Raw genomic sequence first — 26,449 nt, 5'->3', positions numbered from 1 at the left:
AGACAGCTGGTGGCCTTGTTGCGCTATCTGTTGCGACTGCTGGGCGACCACCGTGGTGAGGTCGGCGACAACTGGCAGTGGGACTTCAGCGGGATCCATGGCCGGATCTACTGTCACGATTCGGCTGGCTGGAGGTGGATCCTCTGTGCCAGAGAGGGATTGGCGTGGACCGTGCTGGTGGACCGGTTCTAAGTTGCTACTGGTATTCACCAGAGCCCGCCGCAAAGCGGGATGGTCTTGCAGCGGCGGTAGCAACCAGGTCGTATCCACCAGCAACGGCTCAACCTCTCTGACTGCTGAAGATAGGCGCGGTACAAGGGAGTAGACAAGAGCAAGGTCGGACGTAGCAGAAGGTCGGGGCAGGCAGCAAGGATCGTAGTCAGGGGCAACGGCAGGAGGTCTGGAACACAAGCTAGGAACACACAAGGAAACGCTTTCACTGGCACAATGGCAACAAGATCCGGCAAGGGAGTGCAGGGGAAGTGAGGTATACATAGGGAGTGCACAGGTGAACACACTAATTAGGCCTGCTGCGCCAATCAGTGGCGCAGTGGCCCTTTAAATGGCAGAGACAACACAGACGGGGAACGGGTCAGGTACGGGAGCCGAGATGCGCATCGCGAGCGGGCGCGTCCCGCATCGCGAATCGCATCCCGGCTGGGAGTAATATCGCAGCGCACCCGGTCAGCAGGTCTGACCGGGGCGCTGTGAATGAGAGAACGCTGCGAGCGCTCCGGGGAGGAGCGGGGACCCGGAGCGCTCGGCGTAACAATATATATATATATATATATATATATATATATATATATATATCCAGGTATATCACCTGAGTATATGTGTATGTAGAAAATGTGTATAAATATTCAGTAGAAATTACAATAAGTGATTGGGTGATGTGAGTGGATAGTGTATGGGTGGTAAATAAGTGATTTAGGAGAATTCAATATATTTCAATAATTATTTATAATATAGTGACTATCTACCCCTGCAGGGCCCTTGCATAGGGTAGAATAGTACAATTGATAGTAAAATAGTTTAAAATGTATAACTTTTAATTAAAAATAATTATAAAATAATAATAAAGCTTATAAAACTTATACATATATATATATATATATATATACATATATATATACAGGTGTGTATATATATGGAAACCAGCTATTGTTCGCTTTCCAGGATAAAAGGCAATAGTATTGGATAACCTTGCAGTATTATAGTTTGTGTTCGGTTTGTGAAGATAGTTTAGTGTTCAATTGTTAGTATCACAATGGTTGTGGTAAAACGTGGATACCGGTATCCTTAAAAAAATTGTTTTTATAGCATATATTCCTATGGACGAAGGTGGTATATTGCAATTATGTATCCATATGATGGTGCACAGCACCACTTACCGATCCTCCTAGCGGTAATCCTAGGCACACAGTCAGGCTGGCGCGGCTTGCATCCGGCTCTAGGTTGGTAGATGCCTGTCTGGAGGATAAGCCGCAAAGCAGCTACGTGGGATCCCGTGATGCCGGACTGGCACGGCTGGCGTCTGGCCGATGGAAACTGTAATGGGAATTGTAATAAAAAAAATAAATAAAGGTGCTAGACATATAAAAATTAGATGTACAGGGTCAGGATTAGGTACTGAATGATATATTAACAACATTCTTTGTTGGATCTGACGGGTACACTTTAAGGGCTTAATTCATTAAGGGCTTCTCCACACTGCGGACATTCAGCAAGCAGAATTCCACTTGCAGCAGGTGCCGCCAAAATTATAATCGGTAGGACTGCGCCCTGTCAGAGACCCCAATGAAGTCTGTCGGAATTATACCCAAAGAAGGAACATGTTCATTCTTTGGACGTCCATTCCACATGCGGAAATTCCACAGTGTGCACAGAGCAGCAGAATCCCATTGAAAACAATGGGACGCTCCTGGAAGCGGAACTCTGCCGGCTGATTGCAGTGCAAACAAGGCCTAATGCTTTAAAGGGGTACTCCGGTGCTCCAGTTTTCTTAACATTTTGTTGAGAACACTCGGAGCCGTAGGCCGTGTCCGTGACGTCATGGCCACGCCCCCTCGTCATGTCACACCACACTCCTCCATTCATGTCTATGGGAGGGGGCGGGTCGGTCAATGGAGGGGGGGTCGTGTGACATCATGAGGGGGCGTGGCCGTGCCATCACAACCACTGCCGCAGGAACCCGGCGTTTGTTTAGCAGCGGGGCCCTAGCAGCGGGGATAGGGGATAAGATGTCTAGCAGCAGAGTACCGCTTTAGCCATCAAACTAGTGTAAAACAATCCCAAAAGTTTTCACAACGCTCTAAATTTTTTGTGCAAAACAGAGGAAAATTCATACATTTTTGCACAAATGACCACAAATTTGCGACAATGTTTTGATAAAGCCTAAACAAGACCAATTTCAGTGTTTGAAGTACCAAGGGTGAGCATCAGGTGGCGCCACCATCCTATCAGTCATTCTGCCATATACAATCCCCTCACTTTCTTGTTACATTTTGTTTTTTTTCAGATTTGTATCTTTCTTTACTGCAGAAATGGAAGAAGTTTGTGTAACTACTGGAAAGTATCAAGTGATTCCCCGGAATTTCCTGCCAAGACTTAATCAACAGCTCGGAGACCAAACGATGGGAACTGGAACCGTTCAGGACAGAAGATCCGCAGTCACACCCAGGTCCGAGTGATTTACTGGATGAGAAGGAACGAACCTTTACTAATGGGCGATAATGATCAATCTGCCTCGTTCTTAAAGGGAAAGTGACATCAGATAAATAACCCATTGCTTTCATTACGTTTATTATGTTAAACAGATTTTTAAAGACTTTTTTTTTATTCTTTATTTTTCATATTCTATATTTTCATTTTTTCATGGCGCTTCCCCCCCCCCCCCCCATATATTTCAATGGGAGAAAAACGGCATGATTTAAAAAAAAAAAAAAAAGCCATGGTCTTTAAGGGGAACTCCGCCCCTAGACATCTTATCCCCTATCCAAAGGCTAGGGCATAAGATGTTTGATCGCGGGGGTCTCGCCGCTGGGGACCACCGCGATCTCGGCTGGGGTACCAAAGACATCCGTGGCGATGCGTTACGGAGGCTCGTGACGTCACGGCCACACCGCCTCAATGCAAGTCTATGGGAGGGGGCGTGACGGCCGTCACGCCCCCTCCCATAGACTTGCATTGAGGGGGCATAGCCGTGACGTCACGACCCTCCGATGCTTTAAACGAATCCCGTGTGCAGCAGGGAGATCGCGGGGATCAGACATCTTATCCCCTATGCTTTGTATAGGGGATAAGATTTCTAGGGGCGGAGTACCCCTTTAACATGCTGCGATTTTAGAAAACTGCCCAAAACCGCAGAAAAAGGCCAAAGATGAGTGGAAAAAAGCCAAGTGGGTTTGGCGTTTCCTAAATCCCTACTGACTTTCAGCTAACATCTGGCCACGGCATTTTTTCAACAAAAAGGGGAAATTTCGCCTTATAGTGCTTACTACGTATGCAGTAACTGCACCGTGCCCTTATTTATACAGTTATATACCGTCATCTTTATTGCATCAGGCACTTTACATATTTATATATGCAAATTTGGGAGCAGACTGTATGTTGTAGGCGAGAGTACAATACCACAAAGGGACATTGTAATTATTATGTATACTATCAGGGGCGGACTGACAACACTCAGGGCCCCCGGACCAAAAAAAGTAAGGGCCCCCCTGCGATGCTCCTCCACTGGTCACACTTCTGCCCCTATTCTTTAGAGTTAGAGTCCTCCCTCCCACCCCAGTAGGTGTAGACAGCAGAGTTAGAGTCCTCCCCCCCACCCCAGTAGGTGTAGACAGCAGAGTTACAGTCCCCCCCAACCCAGTAGGTGTAGACACCAGATTTAGAGTCCCGCCCCCCCAGTAGGTGTTGGCAGCAGAGTTAGAGTTCCCTTAGACAGCAGAGTTAGAGTACCCCCCCACCCCAGTAGGTGTAGACAGCAGAGTTAGAGTCCCCCCCCCCACCCCAGTAGGTGTAGACAGCAGAGTTAGAGCCCCCTCCCCCAGGAGGTGTAGAGACCAGATTTAGAGTCCCGCCCCCCCAGTAGGTGTTGGCAGCAGAGTTAGAGTTCCCTTAGACAGCAGAGTTAGAGTACCCCCCCACCCCAGTGGGTGTAGGCAACAGAGTTTTCTCCCTCCCCCCCTCCTTCCCAGGTTGAAAAAAATAAAAATATGCTCACCTGATGTCCCATGCAGCAATCTTTTCCTCTGGAGCACAGCAGGGGCCCCCGTCTTCCTTCCTCCACAGTGCAGGTGCCGATGAGTGACGTCATCGGCGCCTGCACTGCGTGGGGGCAGAGGTCACGTCTCCCCTCTGTGTAGGTCGCAGATACGGCTCACACAAAGGGATGCCTTCTCCTGTATGTGTGTGCACCTCACATACAGGAGAAGGCAGCCCTGTCCGTTGGGGATCCGAGACAAGTGTCCTGGATCCTATGGAGCGGCGGCAGCGGAGGGCCCTCTACTCGGCAGGGCCCTTGGACCACGTCTGATCGGACCGGCCGGTCAGTCCGCCCCTGTATACTATGTAATACCATTCGGGGGACTTCCAGCCTCTGCTGTGACTCTGTTCAGTTCTCCGCCTGCACTGTAAAAAGATCAGTGACATAAATTTTGTGAAATAAAGATTAATAATTTTATACAAATTTCTTGTATTTATTCTGGCACGTGCCTTTGGTAGTGTTACACTGTATACTACTTTTCACTAATGTCTACGTGGGTATAGGATCCATGCACACTATGGAAAAAGGCCTGTCAGAGATTCCGATGCAGCAGCCTCCTATTATCTTCAGGAAATATCCAGAGCAGGAGAGGTTTGCTATGGGGATGAGCAGCTTACCCGGATCTAGCTAGCCCCAAGAGCAAAACTTGCAGAACCTTAGAGGAATCCAAAGCTGGTTATAGGAAAGCTCTCTGTGAGCAGTAAAGAGAAAGCTCGATTAATCTGATTGCGGTCTGGGTAAGGGTAAGCCTGAAGCCCTCCTTCCCTGCCACACAAAAGACCACCCTGAATTCACATACCGATAAAAAGACCTTGAGATTGTTTTGTAGACATACTGAGTGTTTTCACCCTACTCTAAGCAGCACTGTGTAGCAGGACTTTATATGGGCCCCATCTATTCAATATGCACCAAATAAAAGGTACCCAACAGCTTCTAGAGCAAAAATGATGGTGGGCCTCAGGTGTGCTTGTGGGTGGGTGAGACCTGGCGGTTGTCTGATTTTGTGCTATACTATACCTTACTGCTGTTTTGTTATGCATGGTTGTTTTCCTTTATGCAATACAAAGTTAGTTTCAAATGAGCTTTGTGTCAGTCTTATTAATTCTTTAGAGATGTTCCCAATTGGACCTCACACCCATCCCCCGGATGCTCCGTTGGGTGGAGGCTCTGGCGTGAATATGTATACTAGCTCCCAGATAGCGAAGGCTCAGGATTGGCCTGCCAAGTGCAAAAGTAAGGGACCCCAGGATATAGGGGGACATCCCCGGAACCCTGTAACATCGCATTTTGCATATAAGAATAAAACAACAAACAAATAGACAAGTAACACAGAACCGTGTATCCTGGGGCTTCGTTGGGGTCCCAAAATCTTAGTATCTGTGGTGATCAAAAATAATTTACGACCAATGAAAATCTGTCACAAAATTTGTCAGGAGTTCTGACAGGGATAGTGTAGTGTGCAGCGTTATTTTAACTCGGAATGACACAAAGTTTGAGACCCCAGAAGTGGATGAGGTTTATCAAGAGTCCTTGGGATCTATCATACAATAGATCCGGCATACGCTCATTGTTACGCCTAGCGCTCCGGGTCCCCGCTCCTCCCCGGAGCGCTTACGGCGTCTCTCTCTCCGCAGCGCCCCGGTCGGTCCCGCTGACCGGGAGCGCTGCACTGTCATGGCTGTCGGGGATGCGATTCGCACAGCGGGACGCGCCCGCTCGCGAATCGCATCCCAGGTCACTTACCCGTCCCGGTCCCCTGCTGTCATGTGCTGGCGCGCGCGGCTCCGCTCTCTAGGGCGCGCGCGCGCCAGCTCCCTGAGACTTAAAGGGCCAGTGCACCAATGATTGGTGCCTGGCCCAATTAGCTTAATTGGCTTCCACCTGCTCCCAGACTATATCTGATCACTGCCCCTGCACTCCCCTGCCGGATCTTGTTGCCTTAGAGCCTAGTGAAAGCGTTACTGTGTTTGTCCATACTGTGCACTTGACCTCCTGCTATTGCCTTTTTGACTACGATTCTTGCTGCCTGCCCCGACCTTCTGCTACGTCCGACCTTGCTTTTGTCTACTCCCTTGTACCGCGCCTATCTTCAGCAGTCAGAGAGGTTGAGCCGTTGCTAGTGGATACGACCTGGTCACTACCGCCGCAGCAAGACCATCCCGCTTTGCGGCGGGCTCTGGTGAACACCAGTAGTGACTTAGAACTGGTCCACTAGCACGGTCCACGCCAATCCCTCTCTGGCACAGAGGATCCACCTCCTGCCAGCCGGCATCGTGACAGTAGATCCGGCCATGGATCCCGCTGAGGTTCCCCTGCCAGTTGCCTCTGACCTCACTACGCTGGTCGCCCAGCAAGCTCGACAGATCGCCCAACAAGAGCACCAGCTGTCGTACTTGACCACCATGACTCAGCAACTCCAGTCGCAGCTACAGCAGCTTCAGTCTCAGCTACAGCAATTTCAGTCACAGCTACAGCAGCAACAACCTTCTCCTCCGCCAGCTCCTGCACCTCTTCCGCAGCGAGTGGCCACTCCTCGCCTCCGCTTGTCCCTGCCGGACAAATTTGATGGGGACTCTAAGTTTTGCCGTGGCTTTCTTTCACAATGTTCCCTGCACTTGGAGATGATGTCGGACCAGTTTCCTACTGAAAGGTCTAAGGTGGCTTTCGTAGTCAGTCTTCTGTCTGGGAAAGCTCTGTCATGGGCCACACCGCTCTGGGACCGCGATGACCCTGTCACTGCCTCTGTACACTCCTTCTTCTCGGAAATTCGAAGTGTCTTTGAGGAACCTGCCCGAGCCTCTTCTGCTGAGACTGCCCTGCTGAACCTGGTCCAGGGTAATTCTTCCGTTGGCGAGTACGCCATACAATTCCGTACTCTTGCTTCTGAACTATCCTGGAATAATGAGGCCCTCTGCGCGACCTTTAAAAAAGGCCTATCCAGCAACATTAAAGATGTTCTGGCCGCACGAGAAATGCCTGCTAACCTGCATGAACTCATTCATCTAGCCACTCGCATTGACATGCGTTTTTCTGAGAGACATCAAGAGCTCCGCCAGGAAAAAGACTTAGATCTCTGGGCACCTCTCCCACAGTCTCCGTTGCAATCTACGCCTAGGCCTCCCGCCGAGGAGGCCATGCAAGTGGATCGGTCTCGCCTGACCCAGGAGGAGAGGAATCGCCGTAGGGAAGAAAATCTTTGTCTGTACTGTGCCAGTACCGAACATTTCTTGGTGGATTGCCCTATCCGTCCTCCACGTCTGGGAAACGCACGCTCGCACCCAGCTCTCGTGGGTGTGGCGTCTCTTGATTCAAAGTCTGCTTCTCCACGTCTCACAGTGCCCGTGCGGATTTCTCCTTCAGCCAACTCCTCCCTCTCAGCCGTGGCCTGCCTGGACTCTGGTGCCTCTGGGAATTTTATTCGGGATTCCTTGGTGAATAAATTCCGCATCCCGGTGACCCGTCTCGTCAAGCCACTCTACATTTCCGCGGTCAACGGAGTCAGGTTGGATTGCACCGTGCGTTACCGCACGGAGCCCCTCCTAATGTGCATCGGACCTCATCACGAAAAAATTGAGTTTTTGGTCCTCTCCAATTGCACTTCCGAAATTCTCCTTGGACTACCCTGGCTTCAACACCATTCCCCAACCCTGGATTGGTCCACAGGGGAGATCAAGAGCTGGGGTACCTCTTGTTTCAAGGACTGCCTTAAACCGGTTCCCAGTACTCCCTGCCGTGACCCTGTGGTTCCCCCTGTATCCGGTCTCCCTAAGGTCTTTATGGACTCTGCCTGCCATAAGAAGTGCCTCTCCCCCCCTCCCAGTCCAGTCACGCAAGCCTCGGTGCCTCCTCATGGCCCCCGTCCTGGTGTCACACTGCCCCGTGCCAGGCCTCGCCCTCTGCCCTCCCTCCCCATTCCCACTCCTGCTGTACTGCCTGCCGTTGAGGAAACCCTCCATTCTTTCCCGGTGTCCTCATCCCAGGGGAGGCAGTTACCGGACAAAGAGAAGGGGAGACCTAAGGGGGGGGGTACTGTTACACCTAGCGCTCCGGGTCCCCGCTCCTCCCCGGAGCGCTTACGGCGTCTCTCCGCAGCGCCCCAGTCGGTCCCGCTGACCGGGAGCGCTGCACTGTCATGGCCGTCGGGGATGCGATTCGCACAGCGGGACGCGCCCGCTCGCGAATCGCATCCCAGGTCACTTACCCGTCCCGGTCCCCTGCTGTCATGTGCTGGCGCGCGCGGCTCCGCTCTCTAGGGCGCGCGCGCGCCAGCTCCCTGAGACTTAAAGGGCCAGTGCACCAATGATTGGTGCCTGGCCCAATTAGCTTAATTGGCTTCCACCTGCTCCCAGACTATATCTGATCACTGCCCCTGCACTCCCCTGCCGGATCTTGTTGCCTTAGAGCCTAGTGAAAGCGTTACTGTGTTTGTCCATACTGTGCACTTGACCTCCTGCTATTGCCTTTTTGACTACGATTCTTGCTGCCTGCCCCGACCTTCTGCTACGTCCGACCTTGCTTTTGTCTACTCCCTTGTACCGCGCCTATCTTCAGCAGTCAGAGAGGTTGAGCCGTTGCTAGTGGATACGACCTGGTCACTACCGCCGCAGCAAGACCATCCCGCTTTGCGGCGGGCTCTGGTGAACACCAGTAGTGACTTAGAACCGGTCCACTAGCACGGTCCACGCCAATCCCTCTCTGGCACAGAGGATCCACCTCCTGCCAGCCGGCATCGTGACACTCATGTCTTATAGAAATACAGTGAGACCCTCAGCTGCCTGACAACCACATGTAATTGTCTGGAACCATTAGGCATTGTTGCTATGGCAACCAGTTTGGCTCAAATGACTTTTTAGCTCACAGCTGGCACAATGCCGCCTTTAGGTTGTCCTAACTGTGGTGTTTTTTTCAGATGGGCACAATGTATCCCTATGACTGTCCAAGCCATGCATGACCTATTATCATTATCTTTGGAAAGTATTCAGGAGGAGACCATGCACTGCCCATCACAATGTCTGGCCACAACATTTCCATGACAAACGCTATTAGTTGGCACTGCACTGATTCCAACTGGAATCTACATTTCCCCATGTACACGGTATAGCAGAATCCCATTAACAACAATGAGACTCTGCTGCAACAGAATTTCTGAGCAGAATTCCACTTGGAAATTCTGCCGTGTGAATAGACCCTTAGTGTGTATGCAGATGTAGCTGTGCTGAGTTGGTCACTTTGTAAGATGTGTAGAACTGCAGGTAAAGCTGCTACATAAGCGTAATGTGGTGTCCCGATACCGTATCGTATACTGTACCTTGTGTGGGGGTCCCCAAAGTCAGAGTTCCTAGTAAGGGATGGGGTCCGCCTGCTGAGTAAGTCCCCAGTCACCTCTTTACCTTTCAATTTGATGTGTTATATGTATAAAATGTATATAAATGTTAATTACCTTGATGCGGTCACGGGACCTTCGGTCATGTGATTCATGTTGATTCCTCCATGGTATGTTGGAGGACCTTTGGAGGTCCTTGGGTCACATGTTTACCCATGACCCTTTGTACAGATAATTGACAGATGTTTTGGACCAATCAGCTTAAGGCCAGCCCCTGCCCATATAAGGGAGCTGCAGCCAATGATCGCTCTCTTGGGTTCCGGATCATCGGAGAGTCGAGATCTGCGTAACTTGCAAAGACAACCCTAGGCCTGAATCCTGCTGGCCTCAGCCTGAATCAGCCTGAGTCCTAAACTAAATCCCCGCTAAAGCTAGCGTGACTACTGGACCGAAACTAGATCCCCTAAATCCAGTGGAACAGCGCATATCAGTCTCCGGACTCTAAAACGCTCAAGGTCCCAACCACTGTCAATATCTAAGAGACTTTGCTTGTACAGAGACTGTTCCTGTTATAAAGCCTGCATAAAATCTTCAGTAAAAGTTCCGACAGTTTTCAGCAAACTCTTTGGTTGTGGACAATCAATTATTTCTTATCTCCCTATCGCTCTTGGGACAGGTGGTGGTAGGACAAGCATTGCAGAGAATAGCCCTCACCCTGGCGTCACGAATAGAAAGGGTTAAGCAAACACCCTTTAGTAACCGCACAGCTACACCCCCATATACCCTACAACCCCAGGCTACCACAGTAACACTTAATGACAAACTCAGCTCTGCTATGCACTATGCCAAGCTGTTTGGATTCTTGCAGGCGAAAGGTTCCTTTGACTACTTCATATTTTGCAATCATATAGATCGGTAAATGGCGCTCCCCTGCGAAAACATTACGGTAACACTTCTCCTATTTGGAGACCATGTTGGAATCATCTATCTGGCCGCGCGCAATTCATTTTGTAATTGTTTGAGGCAATTACGGCGAGGCCACGGTGCCAAGAAAACAAACTCGTCTTGTTGTGCTGGCTTGTGTCTTACTTCCTTTGTATTGTTATTATATTTTTTACAAGGTCGGTGCCAAGTTTTAAGCCCTGTAACACAAGCGTAGTATCATGTTATGACAACAAATGTCATTCTCCGCTGAGTGCAGGCCAAGGTGTAACAACCAATACTGCGATGTAGGGCGTAGATCACAGGGGGGGCTGTCGCTATGGCAACCGCACATGATAAAGCGCACGTCTTATTTCCCAGACCCACCACCAACGTTCTCGTTCCCAGGTTACCCTGCCAAAAATTGTTAAGACTTCAGAAACGCTGGCTCCTTCCCTGCAGACATATGGAGGTGGGGAAGGCAGCAGATGTTCTTTCACTACAACATGGAGGAGTTCTGAAATCGTAGCAACGTACCGTACACTTCTCATAATCCTGCCAACCCCCCAAAACCTAAACAGGTATGTACAGCCAAGTGCTGAAACCAAAAACATTGCCAGGACCCCTGCAGAGAGCGGAAAAGCTGCTTCAGGGTTTGCTTTTTTCTGAATTGGTTTGGATTTTTGTAAATAAACCAGACGTAAGGCTGGGTTCACATCACGTTTTGTCTCATACGGGACCGCATACGGCAGGGGCAGCTGAAACCTCGCGCTCCCGTATGCGGTCCAGTATGTAATTCATTTCAATGAGCTGACCGGAGTGAAACGCTGACTCCGATCGGCTCATTTTTGCCCCGTATGCGGTTTTCCGCCGGACCTAAAATCTTAGTCGACCACAGCGCTTCCCTATAACAGCAGTCTGGATGTGTAGTCCGGAGTGCCCCCTATAACAGCAGTCTGGATGTGTAGTCCGGAGCGCCCCCTATAACAGCAGTCTGGTTGTGTAGTCCGGAGCACCCCCTATAACAGCAGTCTGGATGTGTAGTCCGGAGTGCCCCCTATAACAGCAGTCTGGTTGTGTAGTCCGGAGCGTCTGCCTATAACAGCAGTCTGGTTGTGTAGTCCGGAGTGCCCCCTATAACAGCAGTCTGGTTGTGTAGTCCGGAGCGTCTGCCTATAACAGCAGTCTGGTTGTGTAGTCCGGAGTGCCCCCTATAACAGCAGTCTGGTTGTGTAGTCCGGAGCGCCCCCTATAACAGCAGTCTGGTTGTGTAGTCCGGAGTGCCCCCTATAACAGCAGTCTGGATGTGTAGTCCGGAGCGCCCCCTATAACAGCAGTCTGGTTGTGTAGTCCGGAGCGCCCCCTATAACAGCAGTCTGGTTGTGTAGTCCGGAGTGCCCCCTATAACAGCAGTCTGGTTGTGTAGTCCGGAGCGTCTGCCTATAACAGTAGTCTGGTTGTGTAGTCCGGAGCGTCTGCCTATAACAGTAGTCTGGTTGTGTAGTCCGGAGCGTCTGCCTATAACAGTAGTCTGGTTGTGTAGTCCGGAGCACCCCCCTATAACAGCAGTCTGGTTGTGTAGTCCGGAGCGCCCCCTATAACAGCAGTCTGGTTGTGTAGTCCGGAGCGTCTCCCTATAACAGTAGTCTGGTTGTGTAGTCCGGAGCACCCCCCTATAACAGCAGTCTGGTTGTGTAGTCCGGAGCGCCCCCTATAACAGCAGTCTGGTTGTGTAGTCCGGAGCGTCTCCCTATAACAGCAGTTTGGTTGTGTAGTCCGGAGCGTCTCCCTGTAACAGCAGTCTGGTTGTGTAGTCCGGAGCGTCTCCCTATAACAGCAGTCTGGTTGTGTAGTCCGGAGCGTCTCCCTATAACAGCAGTCTGGTTGTGTAGTCCGGAGCGTCTGCCTATAACAGCAGTCTGGTTGTGTAGTCCGGAGTGCCCCCTATAACAGCAGTCTGGTTGTGTAGTCCAGAGCGTCTGCCTATAACAGTAGTCTGGTTGTGTAGTCCGGAGCACCCCCCTATAACAGTCTTGTTGTGTAGTCCGGAGCACCTCCCTATAATAGCAGTCTGGTTGTATAGTCCGGAGCACCTCCCTATAATAGCAGTCTGGTTGTGTTGTTCGGAGCACCCCCCTATAACAGCAGTCTGGTTGTATAGTCCGGAGCACCTCCCTATAATAGCAGTCTGGTTGTGTTGTTCGGAGCACCCCCCTATGACAGCAGTCTGGTTGTGTAGTCCGGAGCACCCCCCTATAACAGCAGTCTGGTTGTGTAGTCCGGAGCACCTCCCTATAACAGAATTCTGGTTGTGTAGTCCGGAGCGCCTTCCTATAACAGCAGTCTGGTTGTGTAGTCCGGAGCACCTCCCTATAACAGCAGTCTGGTTGTGTAGTCCGGAGCACCTCCCTATAACAGAATTCTGGTTGTGTAGTCCGGAGCACCTCCCTATAACAGAATTCTGGTTGTGTAGTCCGGAGCGCCTCCCTATAACAGCAGTCTGGTTGTGTAGTCCGGAGTGCCCCCTATAACAGCAGTCTGGTTGTGTAGTCCAGAGCGTCTGCCTATAACAGTAGTCTGGTTGTGTAGTCCGGAGCACCCCCCTATAACAGTCTTGTTGTGTAGTCCGGAGCACCTCCCTATAATAGCAGTCTGGTTGTATAGTCCGGAGCACCTCCCTATAATAGCAGTCTGGTTGTGTTGTTCGGAGCACCCCCCTATAACAGCAGTCTGGTTGTATAGTCCGGAGCACCTCCCTATAATAGCAGTCTGGTTGTGTTGTTCGGAGCACCCCCCTATGACAGCAGTCTGGTTGTGTAGTCCGGAGCACCCCCCTATAACAGCAGTCTGGTTGTGTAGTCCGGAGCACCTCCCTATAACAGAATTCTGGTTGTGTAGTCCGGAGCGCCTTCCTATAACAGCAGTCTGGTTGTGTAGTCCGGAGCACCTCCCTATAACAGCAGTCTGGTTGTGTAGTCCGGAGCACCTCCCTATAACAGAATTCTGGTTGTGTAGTCCGGAGCGCCTCCCTATAACAGCAGTCTGGTTGTGTAGTCCGGAGTGCCTCCCTATAACAGAATTCTGGTTGTGTAGTCCGGAGCGCCTCCCTATAACAGTAGTCTGGTTGTGTAGTCCGGAGCGCCTCCCTATAACAGAATTCTGGTTGTGTAGTCCGGAGCGCCTCCCTATAACAGCAGTCTGGTTGTGTAGTCCGGAGTGCCCCCTATAACAGCAGTCTGGTTGTGTAGTCCAGAGCGTCTGCCTATAACAGTAGTCTGGTTGTGTAGTCCGGAGCACCCCCCTATAACAGCAGTCTGGTTGTATAGTCCGGAGCACCTCCCTATAATAGCAGTCTGGTTGTATAGTCCGGAGCACCTCCCTATAATAGCAGTCTGGTTGTGTTGTTCGGAGCACCCCCCTATGACAGCAGTCTGGTGTGTAGTCCGGAGCACCCCCCTATAACAGCAGTCTGGTTGTGTAGTCCGGAGCACCTCCCTATAACAGAATTCTGGTTGTGTAGTCCGGAGCGCCTTCCTATAACAGCAGTCTGGTTGTGTAGTCCGGAGCACCTCCCTATAACAGCAGTCTGGTTGTGTAGTCCGGAGCACCTCCCTATAACAGAATTCTGGTTGTGTAGTCCGGAGCGCCTCCCTATAACAGCAGTCTGGTTGTGTAGTCCGGAGCGCCTCCCTATAACAGAATTCTGGTTGTGTAGTCCGGAGCGTCTCCCTATAACAGTAGTCTGGTTGTGTAGTCCGGAGCACCTCCCTATAACAGTAGTCTGGTTGTGTAGTCCGGAGCGTCTCCCTATAACAGTAGTCTGGTTGTGTAGTCCGGAGCACCTCCCTATAACAGTAGTCTGGTTGTGTAGTCCGGAGCGTCTCCCTATAACAGAATTCTGGTTGTGTAGTCCGGAGCGTCTCCCTATAACAGTAGTCTGGTTGTGTAGTCCGGAGCACCTCCCTATAACAGTAGTCTGGTTGTGTAGTCCGGAGCGTCTCCCTATAACAGTAGTCTGGTTGTGTAGTCCGGAGCGTCTGCCTATAACAGTAGTCTGGTTGTGTAGTCCGGAGCACCCCCCTATAACAGCAGTCTGGTTGTGTAGTCCGGAGTGCCCCCTATAACAGCAGTCTGCTTGTGTAGTCCAGAGCGTCTGCCTATAACAGTAGTCTGGTTGTGTAGTCCGGAGCACCCCCCTATAACAGCAGTCTGGTTGTGTAGTCCGGAGTGCCCCCTATAACAGCAGTCTGCTTGTGTAGTCCAGAGCGTCTGCCTATAACAGCAGTCTGGTTGTGTAGTCCGGAGCACCTCCCTATAATAGCAGTCTGGTTGTATAGTCCGGAGCACCTCCCTATAATAGCAGTCTGGTTGTGTTGTTCGGAGCACCCCCCTATAACAGCAGTCTGGTTGTATAGTCCGGAGCACCTCCCTATAATAGCAGTCTGGTTGTGTTGTTCGGAGCACCCCCCTATGACAGCAGTCTGGTTGTGTAGTCCGGAGCACCCCCCTATGACAGCAGTCTGGTGTGTAGTCCGGAGCACCCCCCCTATAACAGCAGTCTGGTTGTGTAGTCCGGAGCACCTCCCTATAACAGAATTCTGGTTGTGTAGTCCGGAGCGCCTTCCTATAACAGCAGTCTGGTTGTGTAGTCCGGAGCACCTCCCTATAACAGCAGTCTGGTTGTGTAGTCCGGAGCACCTCCCTATAACAGAATTCTGGTTGTGTAGTCCGGAGCGCCTCCCTATAACAGCAGTCTGGTTGTGTAGTCCGGAGTGCCTCCCTATAACAGAATTCTGGTTGTGCAGTCCGGAGCGCCTCCCTATAACAGTAGTCTGGTTGTGTAGTCCGGAGCGCCTCCCTATAACAGCAGTCTGGTTGTGTAGTCCGGAGCGTCTGCCTATAACAGTAGTCTGGTTGTGTAGTCCGGAGCACCCCCCTATAACAGCAGTCTGGTTGTGTAGTCCGGAGCGCCCCCTATAACAGCAGTCTGGTTGTGTAGTCCGGAGCGTCTGCCTATAACAGTAGTCTGGTTGTGTAGTCCGGAGCACCCCCCTATAACAGCAGTCTGGTTGTGTAGTCCGGAGCGCCCCCTATAACAGCAGTCTGGTTGTGTAGTCCGGAGCGTCTCCCTATAACAGTAGTCTGGTTGTGTAGTCCGGAGCACCCCCCTATAACAGCAGTTTGGTTGTGTAGTCCGGAGCGTCTCCCTATAACAGCAGTCTGGTTGTGTAGTCCGGAGCGTCTCCCTATAACAGCAGTTTGGTTGTGTAGTCCGGAGCGTCTCCCTGTAACAGCAGTCTGGTTGTGTAGTCCGGAGCGTCTCCCTATAACAGCAGTCTGGTTGTGTAGTCCGGAGCGTCTCCCTATAACAGCAGTCTGGTTGTGTAGTCCGGAGCGTCTGCCTATAACAGCAGTCTGGTTGTGTAGTCCGGAGTGCCCCCTATAACAGCAGTCTGGTTGTGTAGTCCAGAGCGTCTGCCTATAACAGTAGTCTGGTTGTGTAGTCCGGAGCACCCCCCTATAACAGTCTTGTTGTGTAGTCCGGAGCACCTCCCTATAATAGCAGTCTGGTTGTATAGTCCGGAGCACCTCCCTATAATAGCAGTCTGGTTGTGTTGTTCGGAGCACCCCCCTATAACAGCAGTCTGGTTGTATAGTCCGGAGCACCTCCCTATAATAGCAGTCTGGTTGTGTTGTTCGGAGCACCCCCCTATGACAGCAGTCTGGTTGTGTAGTCCGGAGCACCCCCCTATAACAGCAGTCTGGTTGTGTAGTCCGGAGCACCTCCCTATAACAGAATTCTGGTTGTGTAGTCCGGAGCGCCTTCCTATAACAGCAGTCTGGTTGTGTAGTCCGGAGCACCTCCCTATAACAGCAGTCTGGTTGTGTAGTCCGGAGCACCTCCCTATAACAGAATTCTGGTTGTGTAGTCCGGAGCACCTCCCTATAACAGAATTCTGGTTGTGTAGTCCGGAGCGCCTCCCTATAACAGCAGTCTGGTTGTGTAGTCCGGAGTGCCCCCTATAACAGCAGTCTGGTTGTGTAGTCCAGAGCGTCTGCCTATAACAGTAGTCTGGTTGTGTAGTCCGGAGCACCCCCCTATAACAGTCTTGTTGTGTAGTCCGGAGCACCTCCCTATAATAGCAGTCTGGTTGTATAGTCCGGAGCACCTCCCTATAATAGCAGTCTGGTTGTGTTGTTCGGAGCACCCCCCTATAACAGCAGTCTGGTTGTATAGTCCGGAGCACCTCCCTATAATAGCAGTCTGGTTGTGTTGTTCGGAGCACCCCCCTATGACAGCAGTCTGGTTGTGTAGTCCGGAGCACCCCCCTATAACAGCAGTCTGGTTGTGTAGTCCGGAGCACCTCCCTATAACAGAATTCTGGTTGTGTAGTCCGGAGCGCCTTCCTATAACAGCAGTCTGGTTGTGTAGTCCGGAGCACCTCCCTATAACAGCAGTCTGGTTGTGTAGTCCGGAGCACCTCCCTATAACAGAATTCTGGTTGTGTAGTCCGGAGCGCCTCCCTATAACAGCAGTCTGGTTGTGTAGTCCGGAGTGCCTCCCTATAACAGAATTCTGGTTGTGTAGTCCGGAGCGCCTCCCTATAACAGTAGTCTGGTTGTGTAGTCCGGAGCGCCTCCCTATAACAGAATTCTGGTTGTGTAGTCCGGAGCGCCTCCCTATAACAGCAGTCTGGTTGTGTAGTCCGGAGTGCCCCCTATAACAGCAGTCTGGTTGTGTAGTCCAGAGCGTCTGCCTATAACAGTAGTCTGGTTGTGTAGTCCGGAGCACCCCCCTATAACAGCAGTCTGGTTGTATAGTCCGGAGCACCTCCCTATAATAGCAGTCTGGTTGTATAGTCCGGAGCACCTCCCTATAATAGCAGTCTGGTTGTGTTGTTCGGAGCACCCCCCTATGACAGCAGTCTGGTGTGTAGTCCGGAGCACCCCCCTATAACAGCAGTCTGGTTGTGTAGTCCGGAGCACCTCCCTATAACAGAATTCTGGTTGTGTAGTCCGGAGCGCCTTCCTATAACAGCAGTCTGGTTGTGTAGTCCGGAGCACCTCCCTATAACAGCAGTCTGGTTGTGTAGTCCGGAGCACCTCCCTGTAACAGAATTCTGGTTGTGTAGTCCGAAGCACCTCCCTATAACAGCAGTCTGGTTGTGTAGTCCGGAGCACCTCCCTATAACAGAATTCTGGTTGTGTAGTCCGGAGCGCCTTCCTATAACAGCAGTCTGGTTGTGTAGTCCGGAGCACCTCCCTATAACAGCAGTCTGGTTGTGTAGTCCGGAGCACCTCCCTATAACAGAATTCTGGTTGTGTAGTCCGGAGCGCCTCCCTATAACAGCAGTCTGGTTGTGTAGTCCGGAGCGCCTCCCTATAACAGAATTCTGGTTGTGTAGTCCGGAGCGTCTCCCTATAACAGTAGTCTGGTTGTGTAGTCCGGAGCACCTCCCTATAACAGTAGTCTGGTTGTGTAGTCCGGAGCGTCTCCCTGTAACAGTAGTCTGGTTGTGTAGTCCGGAGCGTCTCCCTATAACAGTAGTCTGGTTGTGTAGTCCAGAGCGTCTCCCTATAACAGTAGTCTGGTTGTGTAGTCCGGAGCGTCTCCCTATAACAGTAGTCTGGTTGTGTAGTCCGGAGCGTCTGCCTATAACAGTAGTCTGGTTGTGTAGTCCGGAGCACCCCCCTATAACAGCAGTCTGGTTGTGTAGTCCGGAGTGCCCCCTATAACAGCAGTCTGCTTGTGTAGTCCAGAGCGTCTGCCTATAACAGTAGTCTGGTTGTGTAGTCCGGAGCACCCCCCTATAACAGTCTTGTTGTGTAGTCCGGAGCACCTCCCTATAATAGCAGTCTGGTTGTATAGTCCGGAGCACCTCCCTATAATAGCAGTCTGGTTGTGTTGTTCGGAGCACCCCCCTATAACAGCAGTCTGGTTGTATAGTCCGGAGCACCTCCCTATAATAGCAGTCTGGTTGTGTTGTTCGGAGCACCCCCCTATGACAGCAGTCTGGTTGTGTAGTCCGGAGCACCCCCCTATGACAGCAGTCTGGTGTGTAGTCCGGAGCACCTCCCTATAATAGCAGTCTGGTTGTGTAGTCCGGAGCACCTCCCTATAACAGCAGTCTGGTTGTGTAGTCCGGAGCACCTCCCTATAACAGAATTCTGGTTGTGTAGTCCGGAGCGCCTCCCTATAACAGCAGTCTGGTTGTGTAGTCCGGAGTGCCTCCCTATAACAGAATTCTGGTTGTGCAGTCCGGAGCGCCTCCCTATAACAGTAGTCTGGTTGTGTAGTCCGGAGCGCCTCCCTATAACAGAATTCTGGTTGTGTAGTCCGGAGCGTCTCCCTATAACAGCAGTCTGGTTGTGTAGTCCGGAGCACCTCCCTATAACAGAATTCTGGTTGTGTAGTCCGGAGCGCCTCCCTATAACAGCAGTCTGGTTGTGTAGTCCGGAGTGCCCCCTATAACAGCAGTCTGGTTGTGTAGTCCAGAGCGTCTGCCTATAACAGTAGTCTGGTTGTGTAGTCCGGAGCGCCCCCTATAACAGCAGTCTGGTTGTGTAGTCCGGAGCACCCCCCTATAACAGTCTGGTTGTGTAGTCCGGAGCACCTCCCTATAACAGCAGTCTGGTTGTGTAGTCCGGAGTGCCCCCTATAACAGCAGTCTGGTTGTGTAGTCCAGAGCGTCTGCCTATAACAGTAGTCTGGTTGTGTAGTCCGGAGCACCCCCCTATAACAGTCTTGTTGTGTAGTCCGGAGCACCTCCCTATAATAGCAGTCTGGTTGTATAGTTCGGAGCACCTCCCTATAATAGCAGTCTGGTTGTGTTGTTCGGAGCACCCCCCTATAACAGCAGTCTGGTTGTATAGTCCGGAGCACCTCCCTATAATAGCAGTCTGGTTGTGTTGTTCGGAGCACCCCCCTATGACAGCAGTCTGGTTGTGTAGTCCGGAGCACCCCCCTATGACAGCAGTCTGGTGTGTAGTCCGGAGCACCTCCCTATAACAGAATTCTGGTTGTGTAGTCCGGAGCGCCTTCCTATAACAGCAGTCTGGTTGTGTAGTCCGGAGCACCTCCCTATAACAGAATTCTGGTTGTGTAGTCCGGAGCGCCTCCCTATAACAGAATTCTGGTTGTGTAGTCCGGAGCGTCTCCCTATAACAGCAGTCTGGTTGTGTAGTCCGGAGCACCTCCCTATAACAGTAGTCTGGTTGTGTAGGCCGGAGCACCTCCCTATAACAGTAGTCTGGTTGTGTAGTCCGGAGCGCCTCCCTATAACAGCAGTCTGGTTGTGTAGTCCGGAGCGTCTCCCTAGGTAACAGCAGTCTGGTTGTGTAGTCCGGAGTGCCTCCCTATAACATTCGATAGATTCACGGTTATTTTTGCTTCATGTAAATGCGCATGCACATGCGGACACCTTTCTATCTATATTATCTATATCTATCGCATATCTATCTCATATCTATCTATCTATCTCATATCTATCTATCTCTTATCTATCTATCTATCTCATATCTATCTCTCTCATCTATCTATCTCATATCTATCCATCTCTTATCTATCTATCTATCTATCTATCTCATATCTATCTCATATCTATCGATCTGCACATGAAATGAAAAAGAGGGGAGGGAGAGACAGACGAGAGGCGCAGCCTGTGCCGTTATTCCAATAGGAATCGGTGCTGTGAAGTAAGTGAAACAGTGCTCACCTGGTGGTGTTGTACGCAGAGTACAACACCTAGTAGCGTGTGTCACCCAGTTTCAGGGTAAGCTGCCGGGAGCTGCCAGAGGTGATCCCGTGTCGGAGGTTGTCTCAGACCGGTGCAGGATGAGTGAGGTTGTCCCGCGCCGCTCGCTCGGTGGTAGCTGGCAGTAGCCGAGAGAGGTATGTATAGCCTCAGTCGGCATAATGCGGAGCGGACAAATGAAAAAAATAATAAACCAAGAATTTTATTAAAGGATCTACGCATGCGAGGGGCAAGACCCCCTCTTCGTCAGGTCAAATGATCAGAAAGTGCTATACAGCCTCAATATATATGGAAAAAGCCCGCAAATCCCAGGCTGGTACAAAAACATGGATACATGGATCCAGGGAAAATGTACTGACACAAAATCTCGGAACAACAAAAATAGCAGCATAAAACATTGACGCTCAATTTAAAATATATAATAAATATATACAAATTAAATGCATATTAAAAAGAATCAATAATATACATAATGAAAATACACAAACCACATTATAATGATATACCTGCAGTGTGGAGGGGTGGCTGTGTGCACAATGCACCATCCAGAAGGGCAATCCAAACAGAGATCTGCAACAAAAAGCATGGGAGACCACATGGAAGAGACAGCGGGTAACAGCTCATTTGGATAGATATATATTGCTTTTTTCCCCATAGGGAAAAAATTCCAATAAAAATGATCTGGTGTTAGTAAATTAATTCAGTAGCCTCGTTGAGGCCATGTGGTTGCAAACAATTTAAATTATATATCCAAAACATTTCTTTTTTAGATAAAGCTTCAAATCTATTAGGTAGGTATGGAGGAATGAATCCAATGGGTATAATCGAGATTACTGAGTCGATATTTTCATCTTTATGCGCTAGAGTAATGTGCCGAGAAAGGCTATGGAGCATGAATAGTTTTTTTATATTGTTACGGTGTTGATTCAAACGACAATGTAGTTTCTGAGTGGTGCGGCCCACATATTGTAGGCCGCACTTGCAATTAATCAGATTATATATGAAGATTGACAGGTCATGTGATGTTTTATAGAAAAAACTTCACCTGTATGTGTACTAGAAAAAGTGTTTTTTTTTTACCGAACACACATCGAAGGTTACTCAGGTGAATTCCGTATCACTTGAAAGCCAGCAAAAAGAGAAAATGACTGTTTTATATAATGACTTGGAAAATCTATTGCTAGAAGAACTCAGGCACAGCATAGATGCTGATTTTCTGCAACTGTATATCAGCGAGAATTTGGCACCTAGGGGACTTAGACTCACTATGGACCCTACGTTCCAAAATGATACTGATTATGTCCAAGAATGGGACGCTTTGTTAAGCCACTGCTCCTATCTATTAATTACACATATAAAAAATAAAAGAGAGGCGCTTAAAAATACACTCATGCAGAAAATAGAGAACAAAATTTCAGAATTAGATCCCTTTTCATCTTGCACAGAGTATAATGATTTAAATACAAAAATATCTATACGGGTCAAGAGAACTCAGAAAGATTTGATCATAAAAAAAGCCAACAAACTAAAACGAGATAGAAACGACAAATCAGCTGGCACAGTATTCCATACACCCATCCGACCACCTCCGACCACATGTTCAGAAGCCATTGACCCTTTAGGGGACATAAGAAACTCGATCAAACTTCTCAAAGATAAACTAAAACATAATACGTTTGATGTAGAAAATATTACTCCTACATCTCTGCATCTCTCTCCATCTCCACCCCATAATCAGGTTATGTCTCCCACCAACTCCTTACTCACTATACATGACACCATTGGCATCAGCTCACATAGCTTGACCAGTTTCCTTACAGTAATTGACAATACATCTGCTGGAGATCGAGCTTCTGTCCCATTTCTACAACCGCTCGCCCCACCAATGGGCATTATCACTACCCGTGCATCAATACATTGTCCACCTGATTCCCTATCACTAGACAAATCCATTGATCAGGTTCCACTTTCCTCTGCTCAATCCAGGAATGATGACAAAGTTGGACACTACATGTCACCATCCATATCCACAGCCAACACAGAATCTCCAATTTTTTTAGAGACGGACCCCACACCAGCAGTAACGTTGAAAACCATTCGAGATTATTTCATACCTCATTCCACCAAAAGAAAACTAGAATAGGTAGAAGAGGAGGCAAACATAGCCTCAAAAAAAGAAAAAATATCCAAAATGGATTAATACCAACCTCTTCTATCTCCTCTGTGCTCTACTCCAAGCTAGAGCAAGCAACTGCCAATTCAGTTGGCGAACAACCAGACGGGACAATATCATCCATTAAAATGTTCAATCTTTCAAAATACACTCTTAAAGAAGGTGAATTATCACTCCTGCAAAAAGGTCTATCGTACTGTCCTTACTATAATCCGAAGAAATTCGACCTATTCTTAGACCTGCATAATTTCACCAGGAGACTTACATTACAGCGTCATTTTGCATGACCAACTATTGCTGCCAAATCCATACCAAAAGATGATCCTCTACCTGGTGTACATCCAGATATAAAATTAAAATCTAAATTCTATCCTATTGCTAGTCAGGGGCATTGCCTGAAAACATTCCAAGAGCTTGTAGCAGGTGAGTTTAGGAGCTTCCCCAACATGTTTTCTAATACCCTGAGCGAAGGACGCCTGACAAAAAACGAACAGCAGGCATTGAACAGTTTAAGAAAAAATGAAGACATTGTAATCCTCTCCGCGGATAAAGGGGGCGGCATAGTAATCCAACAATATGAAGACTACGACGGCGAAGCATGGAAAATAAAATACTAGGTGACACCAATTACTATGAAAAAGTCACCGAGGATCCCTTTCCTCTGCTCCAAAAAAAGATTTTATCAATTTTGAATTTTGAACTTCTAACTAAAAAAGAGAAGAAGTTTTTATTTGTTCCCAATCCCCCCATTCCCTTTTATTATCACTTGCCCAAAGTACATAAAGATGAATTCCATCCCCCCGGCCGCCCTATAATTTCAGGGATCAACAGTGCCACTTGCAACATTTCCCACTATTTGGACATTATTCTACGCACTTATTAGCACCTTAAAAGATACCATCTGGGAAGAGGATATGGCACTTGTCACTTTAGACGTAACAGCCCTGTACAGTAACATTGAACATTCTTTGGGCATCAACAGCACACGCACTTTTTTAGCCAAAGACCCACAGATTCCAGCAGCACAAGTGGAATTTTTAATACAATGTCTACAACTTATTTTAGACAACAACTTTTTTACATACAATGGGGTCACTTGTAAGCAAACAAGGGGCACGGCGATGGGGACCAGAGTGGCCCAATCCTATGCGAACCTTTTTATGGGATGCTTTGAAGATTCTTTTATTACGTGCCACCCATTATTCCAGAAAAGTGCGATCATCTATAAGCGCTATACAGATGACCTTTTTCATTTTATGGCAGGGGGACATCAAAGAAATTGAGATTTTAATCCAAGACATCAATCAGAATGATTGGGGCATCACCCTAACTCCCACATACTCAAGAGATTCCATCAAATTTCTCGATCTCCTTATCTCTCATGAAAAAAAGTAAGATCATCACAGCCACATATTTTAAACCTGTTGATTCGAAGAGTTATATCCCTTTTCAAAGTGGACACTATCGCAAATGGCGTGAGAATATGCCATATGGTCAGTTCCGCAGGATCAGAAAAAACTGCACAAAGGATTCAACTTTTCACTGCCATTCGAAGATTTTACAAACACGCTTCATTGAAAAAGGCTATCCTAAACAACTAGTGAAAGATGCCCTAACTAAAGCATCTATGTTGACACAAGAAGATTGCCTTGTGGACACTCACCTTGATTCCAGCTTGCAGGATAACAGCAATGGCAATAATCAACCTGTCAAAACAAATAAGAAGAAAATGGATAAGAAGAAGCACCAGAAATTCACAACAAATTTCGTGACAACCTATTCAGGGGGACACAAAAAGATAAAAAATGTCCTAATAAAATATTGGGGTATTTTAAAATCTGACCCCTACCTAAAGGAGATCTTACCTCCTAGACCTGGCCTCACCTTTTGGAAAGCCCCATCATTAAAGAATTTAATTGCACCCAGTCGGATTAAAAAACAGAAGAAACATACTGTTGGAGACAGTGTAGGCCACTTTGACTAGACAGTAGATGACGGTGACTGACTTGACTTGATTTGTGACTGACAATGCTGTAAGTTTAGCTTACTTGTGGCTGCAGGACTTGATGCCTCCTATGACTCCAGACACACTCCTAGACTCGACGGCACTGGACCTCAGCTTAGCAGAAAGAGCAGAGCTCAAAGAGAGTGAAAAGACTCCTCATTGGGCTTTTATAGGGGAGACTCTGGTGGAATCCCATTGGCAACCCTACTGGGTAACAATCACATAAGTAGTTATAAGAGATGTGAAGTCTATAATATACCCTTCAGCCATACCCAATTTACCCTCCGGTGAAATGAGAGCACTTAATAGCCTCAAACACTGAGAGGATATACTGGTGACTAGAGCAGACAAAGGGGGTAGTGTAGTAGTCATGTATAAAGAGATGTATGAAGAAGATCAACCTTTTCAATCTTGCATAAGTTCTTGGTAAGAGCAAGAAGATGGCAGATGCGCAGCAGACTACTCGTGCAGAGAGTCCCAAGATGGCGCCGGAGACACGGAGAGTGTTCCAGGAGATAGTGGACTGTCTCCAGAAGATCTCCATCGGGGCAGAGGAGTCCTGCTATCAAGTCCCGCCTGATAGAGTGGCCTGCAACCACGGCGGAAGGTATGCAGAAGTCATCAAGAGAGCCATCACCGGTAAGGCTGTCACCCCACCACGGGACCTGGGGGTCCTGGGCGGAGATCTACACGGAGGAGTCGGAAGTGAGTAACCTGGCCGAGGTCGCGTTTTTTACCCCTCCATCTACCCCCAGTCCAGAGCCAGTGCCCCAGGTTCGGCAGCCCACAGCAGGACCCCAGTCACCACCGCTACCCAAGTGGTTATTCAGCGACGAGCCAGTCTTCGTCCAGTTCATAAGGGACCATCTCCTACCCCTGCCCTGGAAGTCCCATCCTCCCGTCCCAGCAGCCCAGGCTGAAAGAGCCAAACGTGAGGCCGAAGTGGCTGCCATAATGGAGGAGTTAAGGGAGCAGAGGAGAAGGGAGTATGGCCCTAAAGTTATGTCGTATGAAGTACGTCACATCCAGCAACAGGACACCAAGAGCCTCAAGGCCTTATCCCCCAAGAGGGGAGTTACCCCTAGAATGGCGAAGAGCTACAGTCATCAAGTTTGACAGAGTGAGGGGGTATGGCACGTTAATGAACTACCACCACAGTGGTACTATTCTGGTCAACAGGAGAGCTGTGAAGAGAGACTACCTCCCTACACCTCTACACTCCCTAGAGAGTGGGGAGATTGGACAATACACCCCTGTACAGAGCCAGCGAGGGGAATGAGCAGCAGCCGTCACCAGGCCCAAGAATCCTACGCAAATCCCTTTCACCTATTTCCCCTCTGAAGATTGGAACTCAGATCTATTTGGTCTCCTGCCACCAAGCGTTATGGGGAAGGTCGTCCAAGAAGAATGGTATCCTGAGACACCCGCTATGGACCCCAAGTATCTGCATCAAGGGTCTTCTACAGATGTGCCCAGGCCTACTCCTGTGGTCGAGGAGGTTTGGCCTAACCAACAGGCACCAACTAAAGTGCCTCAGCCTACCCCTGCTGAGGAGGAGGTTTGGTCAGCCCAACAGGCACCTACACGTGATCTCCCAGTGGTGCAGTTGCTGATGTCCAGGTGGTGGTCACTGTAAGCCTGACTATCACCAAATCCAGTTTGCCCCATGTGTCGTGGTATATACATGTCAGCCCCATGGAGGGGGCACAGTCTTGTGGTCCTAGGTACATGTCCCAGCCTAGAAAGAAAAGTGACCGTCGAGGTTGGGATGGAAAGTTGCAAGGCCACAGTATTTGAAGAATTACTACTGTTGAGTTGTGAGACTGACTGTGTACAGAAATATTTGTTGTTTTAGATTTTGCAATGTTTAAGAAAAGTGCCTGACGAACTTGTCAAGAAGTTTACCTGTAACCACATGCGTAAGTGTTCCTGCCCGGCTTTTTAGCTGTGAACCGTTTCTGAGAACTCCAAAATGTACCTGAATTGTAGAGCAGTTCAATGA

General features: G+C 49.3%; 1 protein-coding gene across 1 annotated transcript in view; it reads right to left on the bottom strand.

Annotated features, from left to right (window-relative positions):
• Positions 1 to 24,157, bottom strand: part of LOC130274397 (uncharacterized) — a 65,940-nt gene extending 41,783 nt beyond the window's left edge. The window contains exons 1-2 of the mRNA XM_056522694.1: positions 24,106 to 24,157; positions 1,395 to 1,551 (exon numbers count right to left, since the gene is read on the bottom strand). The gene's annotated coding sequence lies outside the window, so the exon portion shown is untranslated. The remainder of the gene's footprint in view (positions 1 to 1,394; positions 1,552 to 24,105) is intronic.
• Between the last annotated feature and the right edge of the window lie 2,292 nt (positions 24,158 to 26,449).

The sequence above is a fragment of the Hyla sarda genome, chromosome 5, assembly GCF_029499605.1.
Source record: "Hyla sarda isolate aHylSar1 chromosome 5, aHylSar1.hap1, whole genome shotgun sequence".
Lineage (NCBI taxonomy): Eukaryota > Metazoa > Chordata > Amphibia > Anura > Hylidae > Hyla > Hyla sarda.
This window is presented reverse-complemented; position numbering and strand designations above follow the sequence as displayed.